Genomic DNA, 21,186 nt, shown 5'->3' with positions numbered 1-21,186 from the left:
TGCGGCATCTGGTCGCTAGACGACGCGATGTTTGCTTTCCCTTCCTTTCTATTTTTTTTCTCTCTCTATTTCTTTCTCCCTCTTTCGTTAATCTCTTTTTTTTATTTTTCTTTCTGCATTTCTTTCTGTCTGTCCCATTATTACTGTGCTACGCTTTACTCTCTCCCCTCCTCCTTTCCCTCTTCCTCACCGTCACATCTCTCCTCCTCGGGTTCACTACCCTCTCCCACCCCCTTTGCTACACTATACTATACAAGGCTATGCTATGATCTGCTAGCGTGCTTGGATAGCCGAGTGGTTAGGACGCTCGCCTTGGGTCGAGGATACGCGGGTTCGAATCCCCCTCGTGAAGAACTTTTTCAGAGCGCAGCCAAGGTATATGTAAACTGGTAGCCTAACTTCCGTAGAAGCCCACGTGTCAAGCCGGCGGCTAGTTGTTGCAACAGTCGCCATTTATGTGAGGAGGGGACAAACAGAATTTAAAAAAAGAAAAGGATGATGTCACAACCGGAAGCGGAAATGACGTCACGTTTTAACGCGATGGGCGCGAAATTATGAAATTTTTTGTCAGGGCGCCGCTTCTTACTTTTTTTTTTACAGCTGCACGTTCTTTTTCTTATCACTATGACGGCTCCATAATGGAAGCCTGCAAGATAACGGAAAGACGACAAAGACAGATTTGATAAATGAGGTGTATTTTATTGGCGAAATATTGCAGTTGAACAGGATATTACCCCAAAATATTGCAAATCAGTTCTGCGGAATCCCGCAAGGTGGCGGAAGGGTTCAGAAAGGGAAAATAGACAACCACCCGTTTTGTAGCACGAAGCCACAAGGAAAGCCATACGGATTTCTCAGAGGCTTTATTTCTGAGAAATCCGTATGGATTTCCTTGTGACTTCGTGCTACAAAACGGGTGGTTGTCTATTTTCCCTTTATTACCCCAAAATATATAACACAGAAATCAGAAGTAGCATAACAATTCAATGTGCACACAAACCTTGCACACGTGTTGCTCTTGCATCCGTAGACAGCGCAGCGTTTCTTCGCGTAGCATGGCGGACTCATCGTCCCGAAGGGCGACAGCACGCCGGCCGTGCGCTGGCAAAACACAGTCACTGAAACGGTTCCCGATGGCTGCGATGGGCTATATTTCCTTCTGCCAAGTACCACGACTAGAAAACAACGCTTATGCGAGGAAATCACCTACGGACGACAGGAACAAACCTACTGCGCAAAAACGAGCGACGCCATTTGCATCTGAAAATGCGCAAAACCGTTGGCCCATGTTACCAGACTGCCTGCATGTGCCCGCTGTTTCTGAAAATAAACGAAAAAAATTGGCCACTCAACCACATACCCAAGACTAAAGTTTGATTAAAGTAATCTCCTAATTCAATTCGTGACAAATAAAATTAAAACTAATGAAAATAAACGTTTAATTAATTTTTTGTTTTCATTATTTGTCCCCCCCTCACCTAGTAGCGCTTTAATCGTCACGCGGGTGTTGATGTTTGTCGCAATAAGTTTCCGACCACTTTTCGTTCCGACTTTCGCGACCTATTTAGATTGACCTTGGCGCAGCTCTTAGGCGCCCGTTCCTGCGTTTAGCGGCGTCGCCGTTGGCGTCGGCGGCGTAACCGATAGAACAAATCAGGACGAAAGAGAGCGAACGCGGAGTCTGTTGGTATCACGAGTCACTGGCCTCTAGCCTCGCTTTCTTCCTCCGTCACGCGCGCTGGCCCCTCAGTCGGTGCTCGTGCGCATGCAGGGCTGGCGCGTGCACTGCGGCTGGCTTCACTTGTCGTAACGAGGATGTCGGCGTTTTGCTTGGTTCGCGACGCCTGCAGTGCACCGAGTGGTATGCGTAGCACTCGAGCGCTGGCAGTTTCTGTGACAATATGTAACGAATGATACATTGCTACAACTGCGGATAGCCAAAACTTCCAACATAATTAGCGGTGCCTCAACATGAAACTGCGCTCAGAATTCGCATTAGGCAGTATCGTAATCGTCGGTGAAATTTTTTTTCGGCAAGAATTTTTCTCTTTCTCTTTCTTAAGAGAACGTAAGAGAACGAGTATACTCGTTCTCTTACCCATCAGGCTTATTACAGGCCACACCGTAGCGGCGAGTAGTGGGATTTGCCAACATTCTGTGGCACATACCCGTTCATGATGATGATAGTTTTCGGGCACGACAACACACTTTACGCCGAGCTAAAACAGCTTCGCCGTTAGAATAACATAGGAATTTAAATAATGGTAAAGAAGATTCATGCTAGAATATATGTGAATACGAGTTATACACTCACCGAAAGAATATATTTTTGGCATTCGTTAAATAAACATTTTTATCTCTATTTTGTCGATAGGGCTTGTTCAATTTAACGAAGGAAGCGTCTCTTCTAGGGAAGGTCAACAAATGTAGTGGTAAGAATTAAACCTCGCAATGTTGCTTAAGGGTTACTGGCGGAATAGCTGGTCGCACATGATCTATTAAACAGCAGGGCCAGATTAAAAGACAGGGACAACCAAACTAACACACAACGCAGGCGCTGAAGTAAATTTTAATCACTGTGCAGGGCATATATTTATAACTGAACTGCAGAAAAACAAGAAGTTGCGGGCAGAGAAACAGGGAAATTAACACGAGAGATACAGGAAGCGAATGAAATTTTAAAGAAAACTGGGGCATGTGCATGAGTTGCCCTTTAAGGAGAGTCGTTTTTAACGTATCTGATGGCCCGAACGTCATCACATTTAATTTGTCATCCGTAAAACGCTGTTCCTGTGTTCGTTTTGTGGGCGCGTGTGCGTTTTTTTTTTTTTATGAGTCTTATTTACGGATTTTAATGCTTATCCTAGCAAGTACGTCCATTCTTGGCCTTTCTATGTGATACGATTTTCCACATGATGCCCCTAATCTTTCTCATCCATCCCTCTTTTCCGCGCATGCGTGGCTTATCACAAGCCGCGCGCACTTACAATATCCTTCGCATAGCGTTAAAAATTTAGTTCAAGTTCAGCGCCTGTGTTGTGCGCGAATTCGTTTGTCCTTGTGTCTTAAGTTTGCGCTGCCATTTTCTAGATCATGGAATGTTGCACAGTTTCTCTGTAATCAATGAAATTTAGCCATAAATTAAAGCATTAAGGCCGATTGAGGCTACTTCCGGTAATGTTAGAGAACGGACATTGCGTGATGGAGGTGGCAAAGTAGTACGGACAGTCCGAATGGTATGGAATAATGTGGACAAATAGAATAGTAAGGACAAATCGCAAATTGTTTTAAACAGTGCGTGTACAGGTGGTGTGCACGCTGCTTCCATGTTAACGTTGCCAAACTGGCTGCTCGATTCGTTGATTGATATTATTGTGTACGAATATTATCGGCAGTGAAATAATTCGCCGGTTGCGGTTTCCATACGCGGGTGTATTAGCTATCCACAGTAACCCACTCTTTCGTGCGAACAGCCTCAATGTCATAAACAAATGACGCTTATAAGATAGTGCACTTGTCTCGTACCTCGACCAATATTTATTAAATGCGAAGCATTTCTTAGCGAACTTCTGCGACTTTGAGCGTATCTATCTATCTATCTATCTATCTATCTATCTATCTATCTATCTATCTATCTATCTATCTATCTATCTATCTATCTATCTATCTATCTATCTATCTATCTATCTATCTATCTATCTATCTAGCCGCCTACGACATTGTGCTCTCCTGGTCGCTTGGTTCATCGAATGTGTACCAAAATTGGTATGGCGTAACATGACTGTATGACGAACATAAACGACAAGTCATAACATGAAAATCATGACACGCATGTCATGTACAGCATGATTTACATGCTACGCTCATGGTGCTCTGGCGGCCGTTTCGCTAGTTTGATATACACCAAAATTGGTATCATGCGACGTGACTGTGTGACGAACATAAATAACACGAGTTAACATGAAAATCATGACATGCATGTCATGCACAGCATGACTTACGTGCCACGCTCATGGTGCGCTGGCGGCCGTTTCGCTAGCTTTATATACACCAAAATTGGTATCTTGCGACGTGACCGTGTAACGAACATAAATAACACGAGATAACATGAAAATCATGACACGCATGTCATGTACAGCATGACTTCCGTGCCACGCTCATGGAGCGCTGGCGGCCGTTTCGCTAGCTTGATCTACCACGAAATTGGTATTGCGCGACGTGACTGTGTAACGAACATAAATACAACGAGTTAACATGAAAATCATGACACGCATGTCATGTACAGCATGACTTACGTGCCACGCTCATGGGGCGCTGGCGGCGGATTCGCTAGCTTGACCTACCCCGAAATTGGTATTGCGCGACGTGACTGTGTGACGAACATAAATACACGAGTTAACATGAAAATTATGACACGCATGTCATGTACAGCATGACTTACGTGCCACGCTCATGGGGTGCTGGCGGCCGTTTCGCTAACTTGATATACACCAAAATTGGTATCTTGCGACGTGACCGTGTGAGGAACATAAATAACACGAGTTAACATGAAAGTCATGACACGTATGTCATGCACAGCATGACTTGCGTGCCACGCTCATGGGGCGCTGGCGGCCGTTTCTCTAGCTTGATCGACCCCGAAGTTGGTATTGCGCGAAGTTACTGTGTGACGAACATAAATAATAGGAGTTAACATGAAAACCATGACACGCATTTTCCTCAATGACATACAAGACGATGTATGCAGCTCTTTGCTGGCTGCTTCGCATTACATCGATTCCCACAATGCGTGGGATCTGCCGGCTTTTTACCTGAGTGCTTTTCTTATAGAAACGTTGTGAATAATTGTGCGGATGACTGTAATTCTCAATCACATTCTGAAACGTAATTGCGTCAAAACCGAAGGCCGCATGGAGGGAGAAAAGGATGCTGTAAATTTTGGTATATCGTTTTGTCTCGCTTAAATATAGCTTGTATAATAGGGATAACAGTTAAACTACAGTTGTCCTTGCATCATAATAAACCACCTATCATTATCGTTAAAATATAGTTTTGGGAACAATATTTCCGACAACTGTATCCTGGTGACGTCTCGCTGTTATAGTTCCATTTGACTCTTTCTTTAAGAGTGGAGCGATTACAGTAAATATCTAGTAAGTCAGCACATGACCCGGTATACCTTATGAGGGACATCACAAAGTAATGTAATGAGTGATCATTGATTAGTTCCTCAAGTGAAGCATCAGCTAGACCACTAGTGCAAAAAGTGGTGCTAACTTATTTAGTAAGTGTCTGGATAACTGAAACCCCCTTCGAACAGAATGTGCTCAAAGCCTATAGTAAGCTAGTGGATCCAGGCGAAGCTTCAAGCGGCTGCGAGTTGTGTCGGCTATTAAAAGCAATCAAAAGCAAAGTGTCGGGCATCAGACAACCCAAATGTACTATCGTGAACACTATGAGAGCAAACAAGCAAGCGCGTGGCGCAGAGCCTGAAACGCCAATGCGCCTTATACTCAGATGGCGTTGTCCAAAATAAAGTTGAAAGGGTGACGCTTTTCCACGACTGGTTGTCCCTCCCATCACGCGTCTGTTTTTACGATGCGCGAAATATATCGCACAAATAACAGCTTGATATTGTAGCGCCTGCTGTATCGCTCACGCGCTTTACTAGTAAAGAGCAGTACAGTGCTTTGAAATCATATTTTGCTGTATCTTGATTTTATACTTTACACGCACACACGCAAGCGAATGGAAAGTGGTATTTTGCGCGGAGCCATAGACAGCACACTGCCGCGCTCTTCTTGGCATACCTGCCCTATACACGCGCGAGCGGCCCGTGATACGCAATGAGCTGTAGTTTTTTATCAGCATTAGCGAGGCAGGCGTGCCGACATTTAGCTGGATGGCGGCGCCCTTTTCACTTTGTTTCCAACAGCGGCCGCCGTGAATCGTGCCGCGTCGGGTTTGAGACTGTTTGCCACGCGCTCGCATGTTCCCTCTCATACTGCTCACGAGAGTGCATGACATAGTTTCGCACTGAAGGTTGCCAATGGGTATCCAGGCACTCTTTATTTTATTCTCAACCAGAATGAAAACGCCCTCGCCACGCGCATCGCGATTTTTGCCCTAGATGCATAGATAAGATAGCAAAACCATTTCGTAGTATGTCCAGTCATGACTCAGTGCCAAAATTATATCGCCTTTTGTATTTTTTAAGGAGCCTGAGAATGCATACTTTTTTATTTCTTATGCCCACATAGTTTACGACGTCGAGCATATCTCGCGAATGGCGCCTTTGGCGTCGCCCGGGTGCTTTTGAGAGTTATTGCACCACTTCTACGTTATCAGAGGATAAATTGTACGCAAAAGTGTCGATTCTCAATATCAACCTGATAAGGCGAAGCTTGAACGTCTCACTGTGGTCCTTGAGAAATGCGACCAGCTTTTTCCCACCCAACAGGATGTTAATCGAGTAATCCCCACTTTTTATTGATTATGTATTATTCAGTTCTGACTCATATTTATCACGTGTGCGCGAGGTGGCACATCTATACGGTATTTTGCTCCACAATTGCCAACGGCAAGTTATATTTATACCACTGCTGTTGCATACTTAGGCCATGATGACTCCATGGCGGCGGTGCGTATCGCTACTCAGTGCACGAAACACGGGACCGCTTTTATCGTGACAGACGTCGACTAAGTGAGTTGCAATGGTCACTATATATATAGCCACACTCTCCACCAACGTTAAATGAGCAGTATAGGGAAGACGGAGAACGATTTATATTAGTAATTCTCATCGGTTGCCTGCTTTTGATACCGAGCTGCTTCAAAGCTAAGGCTAGCACACCCATAGCACCTAACATCAGCTTTCCCTTTCTGTGCTTTCAAAAATGTTCAAAGGACGTGAAGATAAATCATCAACACTGCAAGTCTGTACACCTTCTAATAAACAGTCCGATGTTCTCGAGACAGTATTAAAAAAAAGAATGATAATTACAAAAGTGTACCAATGCTCTAGCTGCTCCTAAGGTTTTCAATGTAAAGAAAAACACGCATAAAACTACCTAGGGCCTGTATGTCTCAATAAAAACAAGAAAATTGATTACTCAAGGAACTATGTTAGTTGCTCAGAACCGTGAATGATTTGCGCCCTGCGGCAAATTATACTTTCCTTGTGGAAGTTACACGAACAAAACAAACCACACGAATGCGGTTGTCGAAAAGCAGAGGTTAAAAAAAGTCTTCCTTTTTTTTATTTTCTGAAGGCCGCATCATCTGTTTTTCACTTAGTCAGAAAGAAGCACTATCTTGTCAAACAAGGCTCGAGGAGAATTTCAGCAGGCGGTAATGAGGGGTGCACAGTTCATAAGAGAGCAGTGGTGAGCGCTGTGCTAATGATCGACGGTGTGCCCTAGTGATTCACTTTCATTTTAATCCCGAGGTTCAGACCCCGAATTATTCTTAAACTAAAGCTGCTTTAAATTTTTCGTCCAAACAACTTTGTTTCATTAGGGCGCTGCCTTTTCGAGGGACGCAAATGTGGAGGGTACCACACCTTTTTGCAATGCAGACTCGCATTGTGTTCTTTTCAACTGCTTTTAAAACATTTTTATCGCGTAAGTGCTTGTTTCCGTTACTCTTCCGAGTGCGATGAAGTGTTTTCGCAACAAAATTACAGCATTACTGGGAATAAAGTTCGCAAATTTTATCAGCGGAGCTGTTTATGCCAGCCATCGGTTCTAATTCGCGAACAGAAAATTGTCATCATCATGAACCGGCACGCGCAATCTGCGTCTGCTTCTACATCTTCTGCTTCGCTCCTAGAACACGTGCGCCAATTTGTCCGGCGTGGGATGGAATAACTCTGATAGGTGGGAGAACGAGTACAGAGAGAAAGAGAAAGAAATAGCGAATTTCTGGGCGAAAAAATTTCTTGACGAGGCGGGAATCGAACCAGCGTACCCACGATCCGAAGGCGAGCATCGTAACCACTCAGCTATTCAGGCATGCTAGCAGAGCACAACATAGCTTGTGTAGTATAGTATACCAAAGAGATGGGAACGGGAAGTGAGGGTGTGGAGGATAGATGCGATGGTGAAGATAAGGGAAAGGAGGAGGGGAGAGAGCAAAACATAACATAGAAAGAAAGAGAAAGAGAGAAATGGATAGAATCAAAGGGAAGAAAGACAGAAAGAGAGACAATCAAAGAAAGGTAGAGAAATATCTAGGCATAAAGTGAAAGGGAAAGAAAGAAAGAGTGAGAAAGAGAGAGAGACAGAGAAAGAAAGGGAAAGAAAGATAAAAGGAGCGAGAAATAGAAAGAAATATACAAAGAGAGAAAGAAAGAAATGGAAGTAAACAGACGCGAGGAAGACAACCAAAAATAGAGAGGAGAAAAAGAAAGAGAAACAAAGAAGGCCGCCCAGCCACGCATGTCAGGCTTGGCACTACTAGTGCTAAGCTGACTTAAAGGGACCGACAACTGGCCAGAACGGGTGATTAGATCCTGGTGGAAATGAAAAGGCCGTGAATTATAGTGACAGATTCCAGAAAACTTTTCGCGATCTGAGTAGGATTTATATTTTTAAATCGCGTTTAAAAGTAACAAAAACCGGTATGTCGCGCAGCCTGGCGCGAGCGCCATGAACCAGACGTATGCAGTCTTAAGCACTTTGTTGTACTTAGTCTAATGCTTTTACACGCACCGGAACGAGGGCTGAAAATTTGAATATGTATGTTATTCTCAATTCTCGTTTGTTTCTAAGGTAAAAGAAGTGAAGCATGAGATGCGGCGCTGCTTTCGTGACTTCCAGTGAAACGGAGGCTGCGGCGCATGCGCGCGGCGTCCGGCGGCGTTTCCCGCGTAGCTCGACTCTCGTCTGCTCTCGTCGTATCGGACTTCTGAAGAGTAGCACGCGAGTTTGCGCTGCTGCTCGCAAAATGCCATCGACTTACTGTTCTGTTGAGGATTGCTACCACTTCATGAACAGCACTGCTGGTGTATCCTACCACTTGTTTCGTTTCGAAGGCTTAGCTTGGCTTGGCTTGACTAAAATGTGATAAAGCGACCTGTGTACGGCCAAAGTACTTCTATAAGAAGCCCCAGAAAAACGCTATAACTATTGTAAAATAATTTAATAGGCTAGAAAGCAGTAGTCGCGGCACCGCAGGCTTTGCAAACGTAACATTGCCTTGTTATACTTAGGGCATAACTTGTCGCCGCTGCTGGCGTATAATCGCTATCGCGCTCACCTCTCACTGTTTGCAGCATGTGATATTAAGACTGCATAATCGCTGCAGATCGAAAAACTCTGATTACAAATGTTTTACGGCGTTCTCCGCGTTACCAATGCGTTATTGAAGCTCTGACAGGTAAGCTTCCCGTTGCACTCAAGAAAACGGGTACCACAAAAGTTGGTTGTCGGTCCCTTTAATTTTCTTTATAAACTGTTCTTTCTGAAGGAGGTGGAAGATATGAAATTGTAACTGACATCTGAAAAGCGGTCAGCAGGAGGGAAAGCGGTGGGCGAGTCAAGCAGTGAAGCATGGAGGGAGAGAGAGAGAGAGTATTACAAAGGAGAAAACGAAAAAGTGGATTTACGTAATATAAACAAACTTAATTACTGAAAAAGCAGTTTCACCGCAATGGCGAAGCAACGGAGGCGATTCGGAATGTTATACGAAGTAAGGCTAGCAGCAAACTTTTAGCAGCCTATCAGGCGTAATAGGGTAGCAAGTTGGCCGAATTGGAAAATGCTCATGACGGCCAGCGCATGAGTATTTTCTCGCTCGTGTTTCGTTTGCGCTGGCCGTCATGAGTATCAGGCTTAACTGAACATGCCGCTAGCTTATGAAAGCTAGCGGCATGTTCGTGCTGTCTATCGCTTATGAAAGCTAGCGGCGACCATCGTGCTGTCTACACTCTAAGAAAAAAAAGAGTATGCGTGACTCTTCTCGGAGAGTTCTGACTTGCCACGTATAGGACTCTCTTTAAATAGTCACGGTGACTCTCTTGGTGGGTCAGGGTCGGCTCGCTCTAGGAGAGTCCTCTGACTCTCTAGGAAGAATGGAAAGACTCTCATCCGAAGGATCACGTTACCACTTATAGGGAGTCAGACGACTCTTGCCGGTAACACTCCTACGCGGGTCAAGTGAGCCACACCGAAGTGTCAAGCGACTCCACAAGTAGTTTAAGCTACTCCTTTGACCCTTGCTGTACTTTTGCGCGACTACTGTTGAAAATAGTGGAGTATTCATTTTAAGCAAGTGCAATAATACTTGCCGTTCTGCCCAGCGACTGCAAAAAAAAAGAATAGTTCAATTTTAGCATTATTTTAATAAAACTCGTCAAAACAACACATATTTTCTAGCAAAGTTATATAGAAAGCGGGAAAAGATGGTCAGTGATTTACAATTAAGAAGTTAAGGTATTCCTCATTTACATGCTTGTATGAGTATAGCCAACTAAAATGTGTGACTGTGATGTGCACAGTGTGCTAAATAAACAGCAGAAATTGGCATCATGTTTCCATATTTATTCTTATGATTAAAATAAATCAAGAAGTGGTGACGGCTGGAGGCATCAGACTTGTGGCTTGCTAGGTTGTCGCTCCTGTTCAGCGTGAGCACTATGAAAAACGGTATCTGAAAATAAGAACGTGATATTATGATGAGAAAATGAAATTGCAGTAAAGGTTTGGAAAACCTACACAATAAGTGGTTCACACAGACATAACAAAGGCTAACAACAAAACAACAAATGCAAACAGGCATGGTCAGGAACCAAGTTTTTTGACGTCGAGATCAGACATGTCATATGCTAGAATTGCCGCACATAGCTCCCACAATCACGCACACTCACTCGATTCTGTAATAACGCCCAACGTCATCGCAGTGTATGCAAATCACGAAAACAGCAAACAGAAACGGGGGAAGAGTGCACGGCGGCGGCCGCACCAACGCGCGCCGTCGAAAGTCTAGAGCTTTTTCACTTTACCGGTGAAGCGTGTCCAACTTGAATGACTACCGTGTACGTTCTGGAAGCACCGTACTATATCTGCACCTCAAACTACCGTCTTTAAGCCAACAAAAACCATTATATGTAGTGCGTCTGAGCGTTCTGTACACAGGCATTTTTTTTTTCACGTTCCCACGCGCCGAAGCACGCTACACACTCAAGGTCGATGGAAATGTTATGAAGTAGACTAAAGTGCATCTCAAAACGACATCTTGCACATTCAGTAGCGCAGACACAACGTGCAATCAGCAAAAAATGACCCTTGATAATTGTTTGCATCGCTCACTAAGGGAGCTTGCACAGCAACGCGCATAGCGGTGGCAACTCGTTAACTGACAGCTTTAGTTGGGCATCCGCAACAGCCCTGCGGACACAGGCTGCTGTTGGAAATGGCTGGCAGATAACTTCCGCAGAGCTGCTGCAGACGCCGAGCTAAAGCTGTATAATTAGTACCTACGAAAGCAGTACACTCACCGTTAACTGGCGCTCGTTGTTCCTGTCCGCAGCTCCAGGAATATTCCGTCCTCCAAGCGTCACCGCGTCACTTCGTGCACGGAGCCGGCGTCAACACCAACACCACCGAAGACGCGCATGAACAGACACACAACCCGCGCAACCAACACGCAACGCATTCCAATAGACGAGGAATGCGTTGCGCACCACCCCGGCGCCGTTGAGGCGCGTTGCCTCGCCTCCGTCGTCGAGCCAACGCGCCACAACGGCGCCAGAGCAGCCAGAGGGCAAGCGCGCGATATGTATGGCGTATACGGCGGCGCCGCCAATCGAAACGCGCTTCAGGAGAGTCCCGTGACTCCAGTCGAATTGCGAACTCTCTTTCTCTGCCTGTACCTTCCAAAAGGGATCAAATGGACACCCGAAGAGAGTCACGCGGCCGTGACCCTCTTTTGACGCTTTTTTTTCTTAGAGTGTATCGCTTCAAGGCAATTTAGGCAATGAGAACGCATCACTCACAAACTATGAGCCATGTGCTGATCCCTCTCATGATAGGGCGCGCGCGATCGCGGGAGACCGTGCACGGATGATCAAAGTACAAAGTTCCTGCCGAAGCGAGCAGCTGCCCTACGTGAGCCTTCTTTAGCACGACGAAAGACGGCCGGTACCCAAACGTGGAAACTCTACGAACTTTACACGGCCCACGTCCGCTATGTTTTAAGTACGTACGCAGATGCAGCGCAATGGAGCTTCCGCATACACGGAGCTTTCGCATACATACGGTAATTGCTTTAGCATGTCTTTTCGTGCTCCTTCGTGGCAGGCGAAGACGCTACTGCCGCGAAATAAATTCAAGCCGAAGAAGCGTGTTTTTGTTGCAAAGCGAGCGGCGCTGATTGTCGCATGGCGTTGCGTATTCGGTGGCAGAAGGACCACTGGTAGTCGAGGAACGCACGACCAACACGGAGTCCCGAAGACGAATCCCGTTAATTCATGTGAAACGCGCTTTTTGTCCGTTTCTTATCCAATCACGTTCGAGAAAAAAACAAAGAAACGAGACCGTCGGCGAGCGGGAGAAGCTTTGTCCCATCTTAAGCGTGAGACGCTAAGCGCACAGAAAACACACACACACACACGAACGCACGTAGAGACGCACGGCAGACATAACAATGCTAGTCGCGTACTTTCGAGAGGAAAATAATACCTCGCAGCGTGCACTGTGACCAGCACTTTCTGTGAGTGCCCTCTTGGGCTGGAATTGACGACGTTCTCATAACGAAGACAGAGCAACAGTATTTAGGAGCCTCACTGGACAACGTGCATGATGTGATAGGACGCAACTGAGAATCACAGCGGCTGTTGTCAACGCGATCGCGCACTACATGTGCGGGGGTCACTGAATGCTTTTCCCCTGATCGCAGACAGGCGCACGGTGGTTTCCGTCATCTCATACTGCACCCTGTCTTCGAATGGGTTGCACTCTCGAACGTCACGAAGCACATCCAAGTCGTCACTTTTCGAAAACCTTGGGCGCGAAGCACCGCTCGTAGCATTCCTTTGGTGTGCCACCATCTGGAAACCTGCCGACCTGCCCTCTATCGATAGTTCCGTAATCTCGGGAAAGCGTCATGTAGGGCGGCCACGTACGTGGCACACGCAACGCAAGCTCGAAGTTTTAATGCGCGTCCGCAAGACGCGTGGACAGACTCTACGTACTGCGCATGCGCATTTTTGTCACGCGGGCGCTCCACGTGCGCGAACTCTTTCCTGTATGTGGCACTAAAACTGTCTATTTCTGTCGCAAGAGCTCACACGGTTCTTGTGCATTTGTCTAAGGCGATCAACTCGAGCGCGAAAGCTATCTTCTTCTTCATTTTCTTCTCAGTCAATTGCATAAATCCCCTCGCCTTTCGAAAGTTTTCTGCACCCAACGTGGCTTTGCACTGCCTCCGGGATCGGAGGCAGGCAGTGAATTACACGAAGTAAGGAACCGCATACTTGGTGTGCGACATAATGAATATGTTAACTGAGGCGTCTAAATCCGGACATACCGTTGCATTGCAATGGATTCCCATCACTGTGGCATAGCTGGGAATGAGCAAGCTGACGCAGAAGCAAAAATGGCGCGCACTAACGGCGAAGTCATATCAATTCACTTTTACCAATATGACATCAACGGCTTGCTGCCTAAGTACATGAAAACACCTATGACATGATTATGGGATGACCCTGATTATCGTCAAGAGCGTCTTTACAGACTTGACTCTGGTCATACTTTTCGGCTTCCATTCCGGCTGAGAAGAGACCAGAAAACATTACTACATAGATTGCGGCTGGGTGCTGCATATACACGAAGATACCTTTGTAAGATTGGGCAGAAGGAAAACCCGAACTGCAGTGTGTGTGACACGTCAGAGACTATTCACGATATCCTGTGCGTGTGCCCTGAATACGTGACCGAAAGACAGTCACTTAAGTGCGTCATAGATCGTCGGGACTCCCGACCCTTTTCGGAGGAGAAGCTTTTGGGTGCTTGGGAACATGCAGACCACGCCCAATGGAGTTTAAAGTGCCTTTTAAGATTTCTAAGCGGAGACAGGCTTAGATGCTCGTCCTTAGAGCATGTGCGGTATAAAGACTTTCTCGCGTGTCCTGTCTACGTGCAGGACAGAGTGTACAGCGACTCATGTGCCCTACCATAGTCACCTATCATCATACTTCCCTCCTTACCTTTTCCCCTTACCCCCGTGAGGAGTAGCAGGCTAGAAACCCGCTTTCCAGGCTGACTTCTCCTCCTTTCTCTTCATTAAACATCTTTTTCTTCCGGGATCGGAGGCATTGAAAGCTTTCCGCACCTCACGTGATCTTGCAGTGCCTCCGGGATCGGCCTGCCTCTGACCAAGCGACGTTGTAATGCTATGACGGCATCATTTTACATCATGGTATGTGACGTCATGATGACGTCACAAATTTTGGCTATCCGTGACAGTCGGCGGCGTCAACACCAGCGATGCAAAACACCTTGATCACGTGATGACGTCGCAAATTTTGGCTATCCGTGACTTTATCACGTGATCAAGATGTTTTGCATCCCTGGTGTTGATGCCGCCGACGCCGACTGTCACTTTTCGGGTTTGATGAGGCATCTAAGGCTATCGCCTTAACAAAAGCGTTGTAACGCAATACCACTCCGTTAAATTCTGCATTATGTCACCTGTAAAGAGTACTTTGCCGCATACAAACTTCTTCGAAGGTGAAGCATACATTTACTTTTGTGCAGAGACTGGTAATTTGGGTTGTCTTGCAGGCAGATTAGAATTAAGCGTGCATGCAAGGCAGAACCCACCATTAATACTTGAATATCTGCTAGAGAAGTTCAAGTCAACTTTATTAAGCCCTTAGTAAGAAAACGGCGTATAGATAAATATACAGAAGAAGGTCTGAAAGATTGGCTAACAGAAACGGAAATGTAACAGGAAAAACTTATCTTGTAACAGAACAAGAAGATTGGCCCAAATAAATTCAAGGTGAAAGAAAACTAGAGCAACGAACACTATTTTAAAGAAATAATTACATACCTAGTAATTTCGTAAGAAAACAATTTCCTTTTAAATAAACAAATTGATGACCAGTGTTTCATATGAAGAGCTAATGCGTTCTAAATAAGTGAAACACAAGAAAAGAGGTGGTCGTCAATAATGAGTCCGGATAATAGGAGGCAAAGAAATATTTCATATGAAGCAAATCAGTAGATAGTGGGGATAGTTTTAGAAAGGTCATCAGGACACTATTAGATTTGGTAGTATAAGATAAATTAGGGACTTAAATAACGTAAGCGCGAGATTATATTTATTTAAACTAGTAATTGGGAGCATATAGAAGCTATAAAGTAAACAAGAAGCACTACTACGGTATCAACTGAATGTTACGATACTAATGGCTTTGTTTTGTATGTGCGGTATGGCAGATAAGTCAGTTAAATATGCATCCATGTCGTGATACAATGATTATATGTTTGTGAATAAAAGCTTCATATAGTGTAATTAAACCTATAATGTGAAAAGAACGCCACGCTCTCAGTAAAACCCTAATTGCGTAATGAAGTTTTTTTCCGTAAGTAGGCGACGTGGTGAGTATATTCTAGGTTCATCTAATTTATGCACGAATCTTTAGGGTCACAATTAATGCACAGTCACGTCATTGTAAACGTTTTGCTTTGTTCTCGCTAGGTCTGTCCTTTAAAATCTTGCTATTCCCGTGCTTGATGAGACAGCATATGCTTAAAGATCCAGGGATCCAGTTATACAGCGCGTTTCAGCATCAACCAAACTGTGAACAAGGGCCAATATTGTGTAAAAGCATCGCTGTAATATGACACACACACACACACACACACACACACACACACACACACACACACACACACACACACACACACACACACACACACACACACACACACACACACACACACACTCACTCACTCACTCACTCACTCACTCACTCACTCACTCACTCACTCACTCACTCACTCACTCCACGGGAAGGATTATTGATCAGAAAAGGACGGTTATTGCTCTTGAAATAAGTACCCTCATTGCGAAAAAAATGGCGTAAAGAATGCGTGAAGTACGCCGAAAAAAAAATAGAAGTAATAAAAAGCGGGACATTTTGAAGACTACTAAGTATATGTAATGCAAATGAGCATGCCATCCGCAAAAGCTCATATTATAGATCTTGCATTCGGTAATTACTCACATAAGAAAAGGTTTATGTAACTTTGTAGCTGACAATTATGTTTGCACTCATTGTACGCATGTGTATTAAGTGGCACTGTTGTGCGTTCTGCATGTCTTGAGCTGCACTGTGCGTTGTTGTCACTCGTGTCTACGCCGCTTGATGCCAATCAAACGGGTTAGATATTGTAAGAGCCTTACATAGAGCTTAGACAGAGGAAGCTTTACTGCTGCATCGAACAGTGACCTGCGCATACCTCTGCATAATTATTGAGGACAGCATGTGCCGACTCTCCGCTCTGTACTTGGTGCAGTTAGACAGGGGGCATCACGCGCCTTCGTTTGCCGTGCCCAAGTCACGCTGTTGTGGCGACCACTGCGCACAGACCTACGCAGCCTCCGTCTCGTCACTGATTAGCCCGGCGTGACACAGCTAACTGCTGCAACACGCTTCCGATAAAAGACAGCGCCACGCAGTTTCACCGGAGGCTTACGTCACCACTGCTGGCTATATAACCCAAGCTACCAAGCTTGGCTTCATGTTTGTTTCTCTAACCTTCCGAAGCGCAGCATCGGCATGCGTGCCCTGCTGCTGCTATTACGTTAATAGACATCGTTTTGTTTTATGTTGGGATCCGTCCTTCACCGACTCCGCATCCCACATCTGGTGACCCGGAAAACGAACAAACCGCACCGCCATGACCCGGACCTTGGAATGACCTTCCAGAAGATTCCACGGGACCTTCACGCCGAGTCAACCGACCTCTGACACGCCTATCACAATGGCGCTGCGACCGGATGAAACCACGGCGCACTGCATCTTGCTGCCGCCGGAGTTAACCGAATTCTGGCCGCAATGTCCAGCCATCTGGCTTATCAAGATGGAGGCTGGTTTCTCCCTGCGTAACATCGTCACGCAGCAGGACAAGTACGCCATCACGGTAGCTATGCTTCCTCCTGCTCTGCGACGCGTTGTGCCTCCTCCTGGGCCGCAGGCATACAACCAACTTCGAGGGTTCGTGCTAGCCCCACCGCAAACGGCAGTGCCACGTCACATACTCCCTGCCGCGCTACACGTAACCACAGAGCCATTGCAAGACACCGCTTTCGACGCGGCGCACAGGACGACACAGTGCACGTCACCTGCCACGACTGAGTATCGCCTGCCGCCAACTTTTTTGCCTGCCACTCCTGCCATCGCCGACGAACAGCCTTTGGTAGAGTGGTCAACGCCTTTGGACACCTCGGTGAGCATGACGGCATCAGCGCCTACTGATCCTGGGTGAGACACCCAAACCAGCGCTGCCTGTCACGTTTTCGCTGGCACCACGGATGTCGCCCTAACCGAGCCACCTCAGGCTGTCCCGACCACGCTGGTTGGTTTCGAACATCACTGTCCCGACCGCAGATCCTGCTCAGGCTGTCGAGCGGCAGCGCAAACAAGATGACGCCCGCACCGACCGCGACCACCCGGTCCCAGTCTCCCCGGACGGACCAGCACAAGGCCACACCTGGCACCCCAACCCTGGAAATCCCGCAGAATCTGGGGCCAAGGCCCAACATCATTCTGGCGCCGCCGCGCATGATGCCGCCCCCCTCGTTTGCCATAGTCCCAGGACAGCCCCTGACACTACAACAGCTACAGGCCATGCTGCACGTGCAGACCATGCTGGCCCAGCCCACGCTGGGTGCGTTCCAGACAGACCAGCGCCAGTCACTGGTGTAGATACCGACGTTCACCCAGCCGCAGATATTGGCGCAGGACCACCACCATCCCGTCATGACCACCACGACGGTGTTGCATCCGGCGCCGCCGCAACATTTCCCCGTGTATGTCTCGGCGCCAATGACGTCGGCGACGATACACCACCAGCCACAGGCGCCTACTACAACGGCGCCACCAGCCGCGGAGAAGCCCGTGAAAGCGCCCACGTACACAAGCGCGCCCGGTGCGACCGCTCTTTCGCGGATCCACTCGGCCCTCCTGAAGCGTCTCTCCGCAGCGCCGCCCGTCAGCGGAACGGCTCGTAAAATCCACTAGGTTTCTACACCCGTTCCTCTACGCCACTCTCAGCCCCGACCCCCAGGAAAAAATTGAGCACCCGTTCGCCACTCCGTGTTACCGACCAGGACAGGACCTACTCAAGCCCGCGTACATCGCGGCGAACGAACCTGGCAGCGCCACTCTTTCAACTGGCGTCCGTCCACATCCACCGACGTCGCAGCCCACTCCTTTCACGACACGCTCTGGACGTCTGGTACGCCTCCCAGATTTCTACAGACCCTGAGGGCTCTGCACACCGCGGGGGGGGGGGGGAAGGGGGTGATGTGGCGACCACTGCGCACAGACCTACGCAGCCTCCGTCTCGTCACTGATTAGCCCGGCGTGACACAGCTACCTGCTGCAACACGCTTCCGATAAGACAGCGCCACGCAGTTCCACCATAGGCTTACGTCACCACTGCTGGCTATATAACCCAAGCTACCAAGCTTGGTTTCATGTTTGTTTCTCTAACCTTCCGAAGCGCAGCATCGGCATGCTTGCCCTGCTGCTGCTATTACGTTAATAAACATCGTTTTGTTTTATGTTGAGATCCGTCCTTCACCGACTCCGCATCCCACACTGTAAATCTATGCGCCTCTGCTTGAGAAGGAAAAGCCTTCTGCACATGGGCGTCTGCAGAACCATGCGCTTCCGCAAGGATTCGCTGTAGCCCACAAAAAAAGCTTTACGCCCTTTTTTCTTTTTTTTGTTTTTAGAAGGGACTGATTTCATCGGGAAATGGTAAATGCCCTGGGCAGTGACATCGAAAGGGACGACCTGGCGGAGCAACCAAGTCCTCGGGGTAAACCCTGCCTGCAAATATAACACAAAACCATCAGGTAATAAATATTAAATAAATAAATAAATAAATAAATAAATAAATAAATAAATAAAGCACGAAGTACACGAGTGAGCTGGTTTCGGTGACGCCGAGTTGTCGGAAAACTGTAGCCTGTACTGTAGATTTTTCGTCCTTAACCTTTACAGGAGCGCCGTGTAATGTACCGCAAGCTTCAATATCTCACCGCTTCTTCACCATTATGTCGCCTGTTACCCACCTGCGCTCAGTGCTGTTTTACGAAGTGCGTATTTCTCTCGCCCCATTCGGTAAATACTTACCTCGTTCTCTGCATATTCCATCACTTGAACCTTGTATTCATGATCTCGAACCTACGAGCACGAGAACTCAGTCATTTATCTTGGCTCTCCTTCCTAAAGAAGCACCTTTCTTTTTCTTGCGTTTGGGTCGGATCTGTATGCTCCTTAATATATGACTGATGCCCTTTGCCTAACAAAAACCTCGTCCCGCACACCATACAACACACGTCGCAATCAAAAATAAAAGCCAAAGAAACTCGCAGATCTTCGGGCCGATATTTCCTATAGGAGGATGTGGGGTGAAAAAAAGAATAGACCACGACGGTCATCATCAGACGTGGAAGTACGGTGGAAAGAAAAAAAAAACATCCCCAACGAGAAAGGATCTTCATCAACGCGGTGCGAAGGAAATGAACCGAGACGCGCGAGCGCAATACGGCAGTAACCATCTGTTGATTAATGTACTAAATGTAGCGAAAAAAAAGAAAACAAAATATGAAGTTCAGCTCAAGCCGCATCTGTTATATAGTGCTTCTGCGCGGCCGCCATTTCGCTGGTCTGGCGACATAGTCACCATTTCCTTCAATATAATCGAGCCCGTCGCGCCGACCGTTCGTCGACATAAATCCCGGGAGTAGCACGTCTAGCCAGTGTAACAAAGAAAGTAGCTCAACCACCGTTACATTCAGCGCCTCGAGAAGAACACGACGGGAAAAGGAACCCTACGAATGGAACGGGGATGAGGTGCTCCAACAAAGCTGCAAAAAAAAAACAAAACAGGACGGATGCTACGAGCTCCCCAGCGCAAATCTGTGGCGTACACTGCGGTGGATTTCAGGGAGTGTACACCCTTCATCCTGCGTCCCGCATTTGCCGGCGTGAGCACCAGCCTTTTACTATATATACATTTGAGCTAGCGGACGATGACGTCAATATCGGTGAAGCCGGTCAAAGATTACGATGAGGGGGGCTTAAGTAAGGAAGGTGATTATGATGATTAAATGCACACTTAGGCATCAACGTGATGTACATAGTTTTAGTGAAGCGGTTAATTAAGCGATATTCAGCTAACGACGAAGTCAGCACTAATGTTTGCTTTCTTCGAATGCAGTATGTAAACTTGTACAACGTTAAGTTTATGCTCCGCAAAAGACAAAAGAATAACCTTGAACACAGGATGTTTTTTACACAACATATACTTTCTTTCTATAAAAAATATGCTACCACAGTGAACCACTTATCGATCGTCTTCTCACAGAATCTCCACGTTGAGGCGGAAATACGTTGTCGCAGCTAAAGGTACCTTGAAGAGACCAATTGACAAAATTTTGTTAGTTAATTTTTATCGTTAATTTCAGGGAAGTTGTTAAAATAGGAAAGTTGTGGGCTATCACAATTTGTGACAATTTATCACAATTAATAATTGAAAAATCACGAAGTTTGAGATATTAATTATACAATTTCTTTAATGATGTCGAAGCCCAGCGCAACTGGTGCGCAAGAAAGGTGGCCGCTTTGTTATGTCGTTGTTAATTGGTATCCTCAAGTTAACTTCAGTACGGTATTTCCGCCTCGACGTAGAATTCGTGCGCGAAGACGAGTGATGCTTTACTGCCAAAGCTTTTGTATAAAATATATGCACCATAAAAAAAAAAACGGATACATTGTATTCTGCTGTGTATGTACAAGCAAGTGCAAGCGATCTGCAAGTGACTGCTTTACTGCAGATATTGTATGCTGTCACAGATAATGAGCTATATAGAGATTTGTGCGAACTAAATGCTTGTGCACTTCAACTTATTATATGTAGACACACGTTAAAGAACTAGAGA

This window comes from Rhipicephalus sanguineus, chromosome 1 (assembly GCF_013339695.2).
Source record: "Rhipicephalus sanguineus isolate Rsan-2018 chromosome 1, BIME_Rsan_1.4, whole genome shotgun sequence".
NCBI lineage: Eukaryota > Metazoa > Arthropoda > Arachnida > Ixodida > Ixodidae > Rhipicephalus > Rhipicephalus sanguineus.
This window is presented reverse-complemented; position numbering follows the sequence as displayed.